The following is a 16,789-nucleotide window of genomic DNA, read 5'->3' on the forward strand; positions in this document are numbered from 1 at the left end:
TCTCGGCTTAATCATCCAAATCCTCTTCATGAGCCTGTATGCTTTCATGAATAGGCTGCCAAACATTACACAAATCCTAGAAGTTGATGGCATTAGAAGGACATCAAATAGGCAGCCTTTTGAGTAATGGCAGATGGGAAGCTCAACCCTGACACTGAAAGCTGGTTGGTTATTATTGCTCCGGGATTACCTCTCATTAATTGCTTCTCTCTTATCTTCAAAGGAGAGTGGAAGCAGCGGAGAAAAAAAGGGAGCCGCAGCCTTTAAATGTTGAGATGATTGAACTTGTCGCGGTGCTCAGACCTAAAGAAAGCCACGCTCTCTTTTCATTTGATTTTGAACAGATTTTTGGAATGAAATGATTGCGAAACTGTAATAAACTACATTGCTTAATCACACTGACAGAAAGTTCGAACCAACACACTAATAAAACACCTCAATACAACAAGAAAATATGGATCCAAACTCAGGACTCAGACCAGAAATAATTTAAGTTTTCTGGTTTATTTACAGAAAACTCAGGAATCTGTCATAGTGTTAACACAGTCGCAGAGCCTGGCCTGTTTCCCTCGAGGAGGATTTGTGTGTTTGAGTTGGAGAGAGAAGTTTTACTATTGAGTCTAAGGACTGAGTGGACTCTACGGGACCATTTGTATGGATACATTACATAGAGACTGTGGTAGCTTTACCTTTTGTGATGGACACTGTAAATAGTTTTTTCACAACACTGTAAATAAATTCACAGAACTGCATTCTGAGTCTGCATTTGCATCTGACCTGAACAAGAATCACAGAATCAGGATACTGGAACAGGTGAGAGAACAGGTGAGTAGCTTCCTTACAGGAGCTTTGCTGGGATTTCTGCCAAAGAGAAGAGGACAAGTTAGAGTAGGCCAAGGTGACAGTTAAAATTACTGTTTGAAGGAGTTTGGATCTTTTTTGTGTGAATCTACATTCCTCCTCCTTGATCTTCACTGAGTTCCCGGGACTTTTTGAGTTTTTTGACTGTTTTATCAATCTGACGAGTGCTGTCAAATGAATCATTTTTATGCAAGCTAAGAGAAACTACCAGAAATGAATACACCTTGTGAAATTAAAAGACACTGTAGAACTTTTATCAACACTTATTAAAAGAGTTGAGTGTATGCATATATGTCCTGTCTGGACAAATAAATAAAGGTCCTTTATTCTGAACAAACGGAATGATTTAAGAGTGAAATTCATTCTTTGAGTGCATGAACAGATATAATAAAATAGAACAGTAAATCATGAAATAACACCCCAAAATATACTGCAAAAAGTAAGGAAAACCAGTGGCCTTCATCCCCTCGGGCCTGCAAGGTCATTCAACCTTCAACCACACCAACAAGCTTGCAGATTTAGCAAAAAGGTATAATTCCTTTTTAAATACAATGCTGAACAACTCATCCACACGCAGCATTAATCTGGAGATAGATAGAAGCATATTTCATAGTATTTCACCTCAGTTAACTGAATGCCTTGTTCCAAAAGTGTCAGCTGTGGCCCTCTTTCTTGGCCTGACTTATTCTTGTCCAGGCATTTGTAGTTTTCATTCCCCTTCAGCTACTGTTTACCAAAAGCAGAGACGATGCTCACAATATCTCACAATCCCACTAGTGGAAAGGAGAAATGTCTCCCTCCCCCTGATTATTCCACCTGGCTACAATATTTGAGCCTGTATGTATACTTCTGATCCTGTCAGGGTTAGATAAACAAAGGAAATCCAAACCTTTGCACCCAATTCTTGTTTTTTAAAGTCATTAAAGATGTGTGCTGTAAAATCTCTCCAACCTGGAAAAAGAATAGTTCAAAGAAGTAATTAAAAGCCCAAAATGACCATGACATCTATGCCCATGCTGACTGGACATAAACTTCTGTCCCACAACTGTAGGTCACTGGCTCATAAGCGACAACCCCCACCCCACGGAAAGGAGCACTGTAAAGTTGTAGGCTTGTATCTTATGCGATAGCAGTGCTATCATGCTGGCAAAATCTGTTTTAATGATGCTCGAAATCTGTTTCCTGGAAGTCTTTTACCGACAGTCAGAAACTTGAATGAAGTGTTTGGCTTCCTGTCTCTGCAAAAATGCCAAGATGGTGGGTCTCCCACAGTCTTGGCCCACAGAAGGTCTTACATCATCATCAGCGTCACAGATGCCCCAGTCTGGATCTCTAAAGATGGATCACATCTAAACTGGCAGTTATTAAAAGAAGACCAAAAATACACTACCCCACGCACTTGCCAGGCAATCTAAACAGGGAGTTGGAAATTCAGGTAGCTGTGGTTAAATAAAAAAGGACCCAGTGAGGTAAATGTGTCAGCAAATATGACTCTCTGAGCTTCAGATGCATGAAAAAACCTCCACTGAAACATTTAGTCTGTTATGTTTTACAATTCTCTGATTTATTTGTCTCTGTATATTATATATATTATCTTTTGGGTTTTTTTTCAATCCTTGTTTCTTTCTCCCTCAGTCTGAGCTCTTTACGTCAAGCTCATTATTAAAAAGCTGTGGCTTCCAGAGGAAGCGCCATCTGCCATTGGCAGACATCGATCCTGGCATTGACTCTGATGAGCTTCTATAAATATTATCCTGACATATGTGAAGGAAACACAGATTAAATAGGATGACGCGACGGTGGTAAGTGTCATTCCAAATGCGGTAACACTGTTATTGACTGCACGTTTTTAAGTCTGTGTGCAAATACAGCTGGTGTGAATTTATCTGAAGGAATCCAGATAATGTGTGAGCATTGATGGACACTGCTTCCCTGCAAAATAGACATATTAAATGCGTAGTCCCCCCGGCACACTGCTCCTCTCTCAGGATCAGACCTTCATCAGCATCTTGCTGTTATTCTTCTGGACATTTGATTTCCCTGATGCCCCGTGCAGCCTCGCACCCACAGCGCAGGACTGTGTGCATCTGTAGTTGCATGCTGGAGCACCAGGCTGAGGCCAGCTGCGTCTTTCAGCGTCTCTTTCCTACTTCACCATCTCTGACCTATTTTCTTTAGCACACTAAGGCCGCTGGGACAGGAAACAAACAACGTGTGAACAGGAGTGGATTAAGCCGAGTGAAGATCTGTGGTGAGATTAAGGATCGGGTAGAAAGGTTGACTATGCATTCATCATTATATGCAACACTTCTGTTGCAGTTCTACAGATAATACAGGATGTTTCCTCTTACTTAAAACGAGCAGCTGTGCACTGCTTTTACTAGAAGTTAACACATTAACTAGAAAGCAAAACAACCACCTTGTCCTTGAAGCTTTCAGTCTTGTCAAAGCAAAATATAGCGTTGGAAAAACATTTTTAAAGCACAAATCTTTCACCAAGCTTAGCGAGAGTGACTGTTCACTGCCTGTTAGCATCGGGGGCAGCAATTAGCCTATAATGGCTTAGTGCACCAAAATGAGGCAGAAGATTTTGCAAAGAAGAGGCGGCTTGGCAGGATTAGTTTCGCTGGATTGAGCATAAGGGAACAGGGGCTGTTTCTTAAACAAGAGCTGATTTTATCTAAAGATTATGTAATGGCATAGCAGTGATTCTAATTTTCTCGAGCCACAAGTCCAACAGAAAATAATACAAACCTCTGTTAAAACACTGGATATCCCATATGGTAAATTTCTATTGGAGATTATCTATCGGAATTTCAGGAGCAGGACCACGCCTCCAAACACGCTCCTTCCGGTTGTCATCTATATAGGTTCCCCCAGTTCTGCAAACTGTTCATTCTCGTTTACGTGCCCCACCCTGCCTCCTTGTTCTCAATTCTTTAACTTCTTCATTTCTATTTAGTGCACAGGGATCTGCCAGGCCCGGGAGCCATCGTCAGTCCCCTTCGAGGCCTTCCCCAAACCGCAGCTCAATTCATGTCAAAGCATTCACTTTTACCTACTAAAACGCTGTCAAACCTAAAATGAGGACGTGGGCCCAGCTAGTGAAATGCATTGACAATGCAAAAAGATTAACAAGGTGATAAACTCTGAAGATACTTCTCGAGGTACTTCTAGGGCCCTTTACCTACAGGTTGAACTACACCCGCACTTTGAAGTCTTCGTTTTGTTGTTTATTTGTATTTTGTAGTTTTGTAACTGAATCTCGAACAGTTTTAATGCTATAGCAGTGACAAAACCTGCCAAAGCACCAACAAACTTAAAAAGTGAAAACAGCCTGAAGAACGAGGTGGAGTCCAAGTCTGAATGGAGTCTTTTTTTGATGACATAACGCTGGTATCTGTTTTGTTTGCAGATGATGTCATCTTATTGGCCTGTAACACTGAAGTGACAACTGAGTCACAAAGCACAAATCAAACTTCACCTGCTAACGTCTACCTTTGAAACGGCTGAAAGACTTTAGTGCATACAGCTCCGACGACATACTGCAGGTGGCCTTGGAACATCTGGGATCCCACAGGAGGAGCTGAAGGACACCGAGGAGACGGATGCCTGGGTGACTCTAATGCTCTGTTGCCATGGCAACCCAGTATTAGATAAATGGTGAAGAAATCAGTGGATGGGTAGGATTAGGCGTGGGACGTTTTAGTGTGCAGGATTTTTTTCCTTGAAGGGAATAAAGTTTGGGACTACAGATTATATAATGCAACGCAAGAACATGGAAATAAAAGCCCAGTGAAATGCCAAGCATCGATGAATTAAAATCTCTTTTGGCTTTGGCATGCAAAAGTACATATTTGAAAAGGCATATTACACCTGTCCTCTCTCAGGACGCCGGTACTCATCCACATAAGCACTTACTCAAACAAGCAGCTGTATGTGCAGAGAGACGAGCGGAGCTCCGTGTTCACCCGGGACCTTTGCCGTTTTAGCTAACCTTTAAATAAATAAACAGCATGCAGCAAGGAGTGTGAAAAGTTTGGGTGATGACAGGTTTGCTTAACAAAACATGAACGACATGAAGGGACAACTTTTATTATGGACATTGAATTAGATGCACACAGTCATCATGTCAGCTTGTTCTGGGGCTTAAAATCAAGAAAATCAATGTACATATGTGTTAGATTAACATGCAAAATGGTTAGCATATAGGAATAAAACAGAAAAAAGGTTATGAACAGGAAGTCAAATTTATGGTGGTGATCTTTAACAGAACATAACAAAGTCACATGGCCAGTTTCACAGTGGCAGTGGGACTGTGCGCGTCTCTATGCCATGCAGACCCCAATATAGCTTTAGGAGGAGGGGACTTTAAAGGTGGATAGGAACCAAAGATGACAAAGAGAGAAGCTGCTCTCGTTTTCAGTGTTACTCCCTCAGCCAACAGGAAGCTCCTAGAAAAACGATGATGATCCCGAAGCATCCAGATGATGGATCTCCAGTAATGAAGCTAAGGATCTGTGCACTTCCTGATTGGAGTAAACACTGGATTTTTCTACCTGATCACACATGCAAAACAAACCAAAAAAAAGTGAATAACAATTATGGCTGTGTGATCAGCGTGACTAATACAAAAAACATCCAGGTTTGTGTGTACCCGTGTGGTTAACAACAACAACACGCACCAGTGAAATCATTAATAATTCACTTGGTAATCAATTTTGTTTTAGCCGGGTTACAGTTTTCACCGAGAAAACTCTTCTCAAACTCTAATGAGGACCTGGTGGTGTACTAAATAACCTTCTACATGATTAAATTTGTACAACTCATTAGGCGGCAGTGATTGAATATGCAGGCGTGTAAATGGTGAGGCTTATGAGCCCGTGACCTTGCAGGCTGGGAAAGCACCGGAGGTTTATGCATGGGGAAAGCATCCTTAAACCTGCTGTGATCATTTTCAGCACAGCCAGCGGCAGCCAATCCCAGCTGTAACTGTGAATAATATTCCCAGGGTGGTGACCAATCAGGACTTCTGTCATCAGAGCAGTAGACCTAGACTTAACAATAGATTCATTTCTGGTGACAGCCTGGAGCCTGGAGCTAGAGACTTGTTAAATGTACAGCCGTGTAACCTTCAGGTTTCCATTTAAAACAGGATATTTTTTATAAACGTGGGTGACTGAAGATTCTGAAATAGAATTGCACCTTTGCAGCCTGTTTGTTATGACTCATAGTTTTAGATGCAGTTTTAAAAAGAGACTGCACTCTTTTTCTAAGAATAAACCGACACATAACTCCTTCATCAGTTAGTGTTGTCCTCTGCACAAATGACGGCAACATCAATTGTTTCATTATGTGTGTTACAGCTGAAAACTGTAAAAGCCTGTGTTTTTCAGGGGGAAAAATGCTAACAGCTAGTTACTGTAAATGTTACAGCATAACATGTTTTTTCTCCTCTTGCAAAAGACTCATGGGAATACAGATTTCGATGTTCAAAGCATTAACGTAGAAGTGTTGTGATGCATATTTCAGTTATTTTATGTTAAACACTGGAAGGGTTAGGGCCAGTGGAAAGAGTCAGAGAACAGCAAGTTCAGGGAAGAAAAGAGAAAGAATTTAGTGCCCACAAGTAATGTTTTTTATACACCGGTTAAAAAAACATTTTTAAATGAGTGTTCCCATCCATCCTCATCTTTTTTGACTGTTTTTACTGTTCATTTGGATCAGTGTCACTACTTCTAGCATGAGGCGATACCTGAAGCCTACATATATTCCAACTCCTCCAGGATGACACATCAATATGTGAAATTGTCACAAGGTTCGCTGTGTTTCTGAAAACAGTCTCAAGAGCATGGAGGAGATTCCAGTACACAGGCGGTCATTCTAGGAGAGCTGGACAGGCCGTTGAAGGCCCTTAATCCATCGAAAGGTCGGGTATCTGCTCCTTTGTGAAATTAGGAACAGGATGAGCACCCTCGAGCTACAAAATCACACCCCGATGAAAGATCCTTAGTTTGAAACCAAAGCTCATCCTCAGGCATTTGCAAGCTAGTGTTCTCCCGGTGTCCGTCCCAAGCCCGGATAAATGGGACGGCTGCATCATGAAGTGCATCTGTTGTAAAATCTGTGCAAATCAAACATGTGGATCCAGTCATTGTAGCGAGCCCCTGCAAGATAAGGGAACCCTGCTGAGCAGAAAGTATGGTGTTCGATATCCTTATATTTCACAGGATTCAGTACCAAATAAACAAATAAAAGCCTCCTCTTCACCTTTATAAAAGTTGTTTTCCTCATAACAAACAGGGATGTAAATAAAAAGGACTAGACAAGATATTTGAAGCATTCTAAATTACATTTTAGAATACCTATTTAAGTCCTTTTGTGACTATAGATTGTCACTACACCTTGAATTTGGAGTCGCATTTCTCTCAAGATGACATCTGTTAATGCCATCGCATTTTTAAGTGAGTTGGCCTTGACTGCCGAGATTTCCCCGATGAAAATAATGTGACTGTGGAGGGAAATAATATGACTAGGCATGGAGGAATCGCTAAATGGAAGGAACATTCAAGTGTGATTAATCCGGGTGCCAAGTCAACCAGCTCGCCTTCAGCTTAGCGTAAAAACACAAAAGGCTCCCGACAGAGAAGGTTGTCCTCTTTTGTTTTTTGCAGAAATATTCATCATGTGTGAGGCAGTCAAAAAATAGCGTGCTCATGTTGCAAATGGGGAGATGAAAGAGGAAAGGGGAGGGGGAGGCACTTTGGGGAGAAGGAAGGTTTTGCAGGCTAATTGTGGTACCTTCTCATACATAGTGTGTCAGCAGGCACAGTGCTGTGTCTGTAGACTTTGTGCCAGCAGATACAGTCTCTGTGGGAAGCTGTGAGGAAATGAACTGTGTTCAGAATGGAAGCATGGGAGCATCTGTGCTCAGTGTTCCTTGCAGAAGTAACATGGAAGAAAGATCAGAAACTGCAACTAAGTTGTTTTTGCATCTTGAGGCTAAGGTGCAGAGTAATCACACTACTGTAAGAAGTGTAACCGTTATGCTGCAGTCTACTTTTGTGTCTTTTTAATGAGACGCAGCAACACGCAATTATTCACAAGCATCTGATGCACTTCCACAGGAAGCTTTAAAAAATTTAAAATAACTAAAGTGGTCTGAAGTGGCTACAGCGTCACCTAACATTGTTTGTGGCTTGTGACGTCTGAAGTGTGATGTATTATCTTACATAATTTCCCCCCTATTCCCATTCTGGAAAACCATTAAAATTTAATGAACCCACGGAAATGGTTGGTCTCTAGACTATAAATCCCATTTTTAATTACTATCATGCATTCAAGCAGAAAGTTTCTCATAGCTGCATGCAGAGCGACTGAAGATGTCAAACCCTTTCCTTGATCAGGAGACAGCTATAGGTGAAGATGTGAAAATGTGGCTAAAGGCCAACCAACACCCACATAACGCCCCTCAGCAGAAGAAGTGCTACTATGTGTTTGAAAACGCAGAAATTTATGCTCTTTATTTATGTATAATTCAAATGTCTAAACCAGCAATGCAAGTAGAAGAAGTGTATTTTGGAATGAATTTACAGTGCAAAAAAAAATAAAAGTATTAAATAATAAATAATTTTAAGACATAAAAATACTGTATTTAGATTTCGTTTGGGTTTTTTTTTTCTTCCTTTTTGGTCATTTCTTGTCTTTAAATAAAAAGTCTCAGTAAAAACGTGCTGTCTTTGTGCATGGCAGAAAAAAAAAGATGTCATACATTTTTGCTAAAAGGATTCACAGTTCTCCTGTTGGGGCTTCATAGCATGCTCAGGTTCATATAACTGAAAGTGACATGCTCATTTCAGTTACTCTCCCAAAGAGCATTTCCATCTTTGCTCTGATTTTCTTACATGAAACTTTGTCTGTACAAAATCACAGTGACTCACTGCATGGGATCATGCAAACACTGCACAGTTTTCTCTTACAAAACTGTGACTAGACACGTTTATTACATGGCTTGATTCTCCTGACCTAGTTGTCAGCACAACAGCTGCGAATAGACGTTGATTCCAGTCCTATATTTTCATGTATTTTGTCCCAGGAGACATGCACGGTGCTCACTCTTTCCCTCCTTTTTTTTAATTATGAATAGAAATGAGGCAGAGAGGGGACTGAGGTCTCAGGAAACGTGAGTCATACATGGCACATCCCCAGCCCTATGACCTTTAGTTTAATAATGACCACTCGCTTTTATAAAGCCTGGCATTAATGAAAAGCTCCATTATTTATGACGTTCTATATATTAATGTGAATAATTTTAGTAAGCTAGAAGATAGGACATTGATAGTTGATATGTAAAACACTATTTAAGGAAACTGTGCTGAAAGCAAGAAAAACTTACAGTCAGTATTGAAACTGATCCATTAAAGAAATCTGGATTATATGAAATGTTAAAGTTATTATAGTTAGTTCAGCTGGTGACTTAGCTGGTTTTTAGCAAAAGATTTAGGTGTTACTCTATGCTACTTTTTTTTGGCCCACTTTCTTCCAATTTGAGGATATATTTGTCTGGATGAAAAGTGGGCCAGAACCTTCCCATGAGCCTCCACATGTAGACAGGAATTAGATTTATTACCCAGAGTGCCCCATAGGGGAACACTGTCCCATGACCTGTCTAGGCAGAATCGATGAAACATAGAAAAGAGAAAAAGAGATGAAGTTACAGCTATTTTGGAGAGAGAGACAGCGAGAGCATCTTGAAAAGAAATTAAAATCCAGAAGAAGAAAAAAGGAGCACACAGTGCAGAAGCAAGATGATCGGTGAATTCTTTTATATAGATAAGACATGAAGGGCAGAGAAGCTCTACTTGTTTTTAGGAGGAAACATGTCAGCCGTTCTCAGCTTTTAAAACTTTTTAATTCAGAATATGAAAATGAAGCCCGCATAACCCCAACAGATTTAAAGCAGCTACAATCAATCGTTCCGTGCAACAGCAACCATCCTCACTGACAGCCATCCATCTGTCTGCGTTTCTGATCAACAAAACTTATTAACTGATTAATTTCTACAGCATATCTTGTTCGCTTCTGAATCAGTGAATTCACTGCAGTTTCTCTTCCAAGTCCAGATGGTTGTGGTGATATGATTCTCAACTAAAATGCTTGTTGAGTGAATAAAAACACTTTTTAATCAGTTATTTTCGTTTTTCCGACAAATGGCTCTAATGCAACATTGTAGGTTTGCATGGTGACCCAAATTGCCACTGTGACTGCATCATTTACGGTCACAGCTGGCAGCTGTTTTCAGCAAAAATCTCTTGAACTCCTGCTGTACATTTTCTACTCTCACCAAACAGCAGACAGACACAGTTAAGCCCCTTATTTGACATGCACTCCTTTTCATTAATCTGACAACATTTGAACAAGTCGGCTTCATGTTGGTGTGAGCGCCCTGGTCACTGTTCTCTGAACAATAGTGAGAACAGTCTTTCTAGGTCAGACTATGCAACAGCTTTGCATCACCTGCGATAGAGCTTCACCCATATAGGATTTTTTTAGACCGATACTGATACCGATATTTGTTGATAGAAAAATCCGATACAAACTTCTTTCAGCTGCTCCTTTATTCAGATTGTCACAGTCACAGTATTTATTTTTTAAATTGATCACAGATTTGTATGTGGAGATTCTTCTCAGAGAGATTTGTGTCTCCTCTGCAGTTCAAACCAGGAATCCCTCACGCCTTAAATCCAAAAATCTGATATATTGGCCGATATAATTTTTTTTCTTTCAGACACATGAAACAGAAATATGATGATATAGTTCAAAAATAAGCTGGTGTTTGATTTGTTTACACTCTGACCAACTCTGCTTGGATCAGTTGGTTCTGTTTGTGGCATTCCAAACACGTTACCAATAGGGAAGCTGCACAGTGCCCTCTAATGGACAAACTACACCACACTGACACTCATAACACAGTTAAAGCATGTTTCTCCACTCTACTTTCTTTGCTTTTTACATTTTCTTTTTGCAGATTTTATAAATGCCAGTACCAATATATTGGCAAATAGCTAATATCGACTGACATATCAGCTGATAGTCTGGTATATCGACCCTGCAGATATAAGGGTCCTTGTGGGTTCTAATTTCCAACACAGCAAAAGTCTGAATGGCATGCTGTTACACTAACTGCTGGGCATCCTCATGGCATAGCAATCCAACTTCTTCTTCATTGTCTTCTGCTGATGCTTCTCTTAAGGAGATGCCACATTGGGTCATCTGCCTCCACCTCAACCTAAATATGTCATGGTCCTCCAGTTCTCATGGGCATCTCTGCCTGCTGTTTCTCTTTCTTCCTCTCTGTCTCTCATGATGTGTGTGTGTGTCTGGATAACCACACCTTACCTTAAAGGGGCGGGGTCTTCCTGGATTTCCGCCCTGTTCATCATCAGCTAATCTGCTGGCAGCGTACTTAAGCTGGAGGCAACCCTTTATTGCTTATCTGAGTGTTGCACTGCGTTAGTAAGCCTGCTGGCCTGTAAGTCTGTTTTCAGTTGTTTATCTAAAGATTGCTAGTCTCTCATTTCCTCTGTGCAGGATCCTGGATGTTTCCCTGCTATGGTGTTCATGTGAGAGACACAATTGTAAAGGAAACTCTGCAGACTTGGATTTACTAATGGACCCACTACCTGAAGACCAAAAGATCAATGTATTAAAAGAACGTGAAAGTATTTTCATCATTTCCTCATAACTTCATAACTGCAGAACCTAGTTACAGGAAGTCAGAGCTGAAAAAAGCAAAAATGACAACCAAATCAACTTCACACGTTGTTACTGGCCTTTAACGTAGATTCAATGTCCAAAAAGGAACAATTTAATGTCTATGATGCAGAAACGAGCACCAATACCTTGTTTTGTCCTCATTGTTGATGTTTTATCTATTTTCACCTTATAGTCATGATTCCAATGATGGGATGAATTTTCCTTTAGTTCTAAATGACAGAACACTGTCGCTTGAATAAAATGATAATTCTAGGAATGTTACATGTCTGAAAATGCTTTTAGTGATCAGCTGGTGAACACAGTGAAGCATTTTGTTGCCAAGGAGGAGAGGAAAACAGAGCTAAATACAGAGGGCATATTGGACCCAAATTCATCAGACAACTGGAAACATGTGTCCAAATAAGTGTCGGGGTAGTTTGGTTTCTTTCTATGGCAACAGATAGCTGTGAGTCATATTAACTCAGTGTCACAGTTTGTTTCGTCTGTGAGCAAATTAAAAACTAGTGTGCCGACTTTCATTTATCAACTCATAGGGCTGATGTTAGCCGTGCCATTTCTGTTATGATAAAACAGAAAATCAAAATAATTAATTTACATTAGTTACGTTTTTATTAATATATATGAACCACAGATCGTAATTTATTCTCATCATGTCAGCTAAAGCAAATTACCGACCTGTCTGGTTCTCTCCACCCTGTCATTCACTGGCTATTGATAATCTATCAGCAGGCTCCACTTTGTGCTGTTCTGAACTGGAGTGATGGATGGTGTTAGAAAAGCAATTTACAATCAGGAAGTGGAAAAATACATCAAAAGGTTCATCTGGTGACAAGCGGAGTGTGTACGTTTATGTGGATTGGTGCTGGAAACAAATGAAAATAGGCTCTGAGGTTTGTTTTATTCATTTTAATGCTACTTATTTTATATTTACAAGTGATTAAAAGGTGAAATGTCTTAATAATGGGTAGCTGCTTATTCTAGTAGCTGCAATGACGTGGAAGTAGAGATCCTGTTTCAGAGTTGATGTATAACATAACTAATTTTGCATCAAATAAAGGTGGAGGTAAGGTTAATATTGACATATGCAAAACTTTGGTTTATAAAGTCCCATATTTGAAGCCTTGATTTTAACATTTAAGCCACTGATGGTTTATTTTTGGAGCCAGATGTGAACATGTTTGGGTGAAAGCATCGAGTGCTTATCGGCTAACTCTAGTCAGCTTTGTTATTAGAAGCTACAGCCAAGAACTGCATGGGTGCAATGCAATCCAGCATATAAAAAAAACCTCAAAGCAGCCACACCCCTAATAATGCAAACATTAAGCCTTAGTTGCATGTAAGTAAGTGACATATTTAAAGGAAAATCCCTTTGTGCCATTGTTTTAAAGATGTAAGCCAGTAACAGTGACCAGCTACAAAAAGAAATTCTGCTGTGAAGTGGAGAACTTGGGGTCCTAAATGTTGCAGCTTGGTTGATTCACTAACTTTTACTAATTGTTGTCCTACAAATGTACCTCATAGCACCAAAGCACCCTAATAGAGCACTTTTCTCTCAGACTGCTGGTTTACTTGTGGTTTGTAGAGTGTCTAAAATTAGAATGGGAGGCAGATCTTCAGCTTTCAGGCCCCTCTCTGTGGAACCAGCTCCCAGTTTGGCTTTGGGAGACAGACACCCTCTCTACTTTTAAGATTAGGCTTAAAATTTTCCTTATTGATAAAGGATATAGTTTGGGCTGGATCAGTTGCTCCTAAATCCTTACTTAGTTACACTGTAATAGGTTTCTTCTTCACTCACTATTGTCACTCTCTGCATTGAATTATTCAAGATTCAAGATTCTTTATTTGTCACATGCATAGTTATACAAGTATAACACGCAGTGAAATATAACCTGACATGCTCCTCGACTTGTGCAAAAGGGGGGAGAGAGGAAGAACATTATATATTATATACATTAGGTGAATGTGCAGTGGTAGCATTGTATGCAGCAAGCAGGTGAATTCTGTACATTAAGTGAATTAAATAAGAATAGAGAGTCTGAATTATTGGTTATTAGCAGAGGTGGAAAGTAAGGAAGTACACTTCATTACTGTACTTAAGTACAATTTTCAGGTTTTTGTACTTGAGTAGTTTTTTTCTAACTACTTTTTAACTTTTACTCCCTACATTTTTAAACAAATATCTGTACTTTTTTACTCTCTACTCTACTCTACTACTTACATTTTTAAAACTTCTCCTTTAACGCATTTGAGAGAAGTTATCATTTCGCCTCCAAACATCAAACCGATTTGAGCCTAAACAGTAACACGTGAAAGGCAGTCCTGTTCTTGCACCAGAGGATGTGGCATAAAAAGAGATGCGGCAAAGTCTAGCTAGCTCTACTGAAGAGGAGCGAGCATAAAGGGAGTAATGTTGTTTTAAGTAGCAGGCAATTTCAAATGTAACATTCCTATCAGCTCAACAAACATCAGCAAACGCACAAACTGTTTGTGTGCAGTTTGTCACACAGTGTGTTGCTAGCTAAAGGTTCAACTGCTGTATTTCACAGGGAGAGAAAAGAAAGAGAGCTAACTTCATTCAGAGATGGAGAAAGATAAGAAATACAGGACAGGAGAAGAAGAAGAGAGGTTAGATTTAGAGGTAAGGACTGCTCAGTGGGGTTTGATAAGCTGGAAATTTAAAGCTTACATGTAAGTCCTCATGTTTTTAAATCAGATATTGAGTCTATACATGCGACATTATGGGTTTTTTCACATTGTGAAACATACTGAGGTAGACTAACTGTGTTATTTAAAAACTGCATGAAAATCCTCTGCAGGTTAGTGCAGGATAAACAGGTTGCTGTACTGTGATGGATTTAAAGTAAAGAACAGTTTGTGACTGGTGCACAGTGGCTGTGGTTTCATGGTCAGAGTTAGGTTACATAAAGTGCAGCAGAGATTCATATGAATTTTAGCTGATGATGCTGAGATCCATTTACTAAATTCCAACTTTATACCGTCTAGGAAAAAGACAACATAAACAGTGTACTGTCAGTGTAGAGGATGGAAATCAGCCAGGACAACTCATGAAACATCTGCTGACATTTTGTTGAATTCAGTTGTGTACATCCACAAAGAGCAGCAGGTCAGCTGATCACAGCCTGCACACTAAGAAAATCTACTGGAGCTCTCAATAGAAATTATCATGAGTTATGATTCTTTTCCCCACGCTGAACCATTACAACGAATTTTAGGGTTCTTCCACCTGCTGAATCCACTTTAATCACTTTAATCCCCCTGACTGTACACATTTTCCTGTTTAGAGGTAAAGATGCCCTCTACAATGTAGGAAACAGAAAATAGATATATATATATTTTTATTTTCCTTCGTTTTCCTCAGATTCAAGCTGAATATGATTAGAATTTTTAAAAAGACTAAGGTTTTTATTCTACTGATATTATTTTATCATTATGTTAATATAGCACAAGGTTCAGCTAGCTTTGCACAAAATGGAAACATCCTCCAAACTTTTTACTTTCTTACTTTGAATACATTTCAGAGTCTGTACTTTTTTACTTTTACTTGAGTCGAGAAGTTGAATCAGTACTTCAGCTTTTACTGGAGTATTTTTTAACAGTAGGATTTGTACTACATAAGTACAGATTGTTTGTACTTTTGCCAGCTCCGGTTATTATCATCTCTGGCTCTCTTCCACAGCAGGTCTTTGTCCTGTCCTGTCCCCCCCGGTTGAGACAGATGGCTGCCACTCCCTGAGCCCGGTTCTTCCTGTCAAAACAGAGTTTTTCCTTCCCAATGTCACCAAGTTCTTGCTCATAGACCAGGTCAACAAGTAGATCACCTGGTCATAGGCGGTCATCTAATTGTTTTTCCTCTTTATTATTGAAGAGTAAGTAACTTACAATATTGAGGTGACTGTTACACATAGATCAAATTGAACTGAAATGTTATTAGGTAAAATCTACCTTAAAACTGTAATTGAGTTTCTTGAGTAACTTTACTTTCCAGCATTTAAGTAGTTATGGCAGTTTATAGGATTGGTAAGTTTTGGGGCACTTTGCTGGTACTACATATCAGGTGTCACCATATCTAAAATAGTGTCCTCTTATGTTTACAGTGCTTATTACAAACACACAACATGCATCAGTGTGAGTGGCGGTCTCTGTTTGCACAGCTCATGAGAAATGGTGAAAAGCAGCTTATGGCTCCTGTGTTTGTTCTTGTAATTACCAAAACTCATTACGCAGCTCCTCAAAGTCCCCATGAGCCACTGTACGAAGCAACAGTAGCAGATGGTTAGCACATGTTTGTGTACATACAGCACATATATAGGTCAGGTACGCCACAGTAACTGGTTGCCATGGGAACTGGGTATCAAACATGAGTGCAATCTCTCGGAGAAATCGACTCGTGGCCGAGCTCTCGCTCCCACACCTCTAATCCCCCTTTTAGCACTTAACCATTTTGGATTATCCCAAGATTATGATGGAATATAAATTTAAATGTATGAGCTTTGGAGGGTTTTCTTGGAGAGAAGGGAGATGAAGCATCACTTTAGATTAATAATCCAAGGCAAATCTAGCCAACGAGAAGCACCCTTTTATCTTCCCTTTGCTTCCATTAACCCTAATGAACTGCAAGCAAACAAACAAATCACACACTTTGACCTGGAATGTCATTATTTCCTCTTGGTGCCTGTCTCAGATGTGTTCATACATGACCTTGGGCATTCACAGGCAGCACAAAGGGATTCTCCCTGCCTGTCTCTGCCATTCTCCCATCATCACACACAGACTTTATACACACACACACACACAGTCACAAATGTTCGCTCTGTATGGTGAGAGCACGTGATTGGATGCAGTGAGCTGGTGATGCATGCTGAATGCTGATGAGGTTCTTTCTTGAAAAAAGGAAAGCGGTAGAAAGCTTCCTCTGTGCCTCTAAGACAGAGAGGACGGAAAGGAGAGGGTGGCATTCATCAATGTCAAACCCTGCTCTCACCTCCTGGTTAGCCTGTACTGGTGTGTGTCTTTGTGTACCGCCACATATCGACACACACAGGCAGGAAATGCTTTCTTGCACTCACGTGTCACTCTGATGTTTTGGGGATTTTTTTCCTCATCACCTAATTCCTTGTCTTTATGCTTCTGA

Source organism: Pelmatolapia mariae, linkage group LG8, assembly GCF_036321145.2.
Source record: "Pelmatolapia mariae isolate MD_Pm_ZW linkage group LG8, Pm_UMD_F_2, whole genome shotgun sequence".
In the NCBI taxonomy this organism is placed as follows: Eukaryota; Metazoa; Chordata; class Actinopteri; order Cichliformes; family Cichlidae; genus Pelmatolapia; species Pelmatolapia mariae.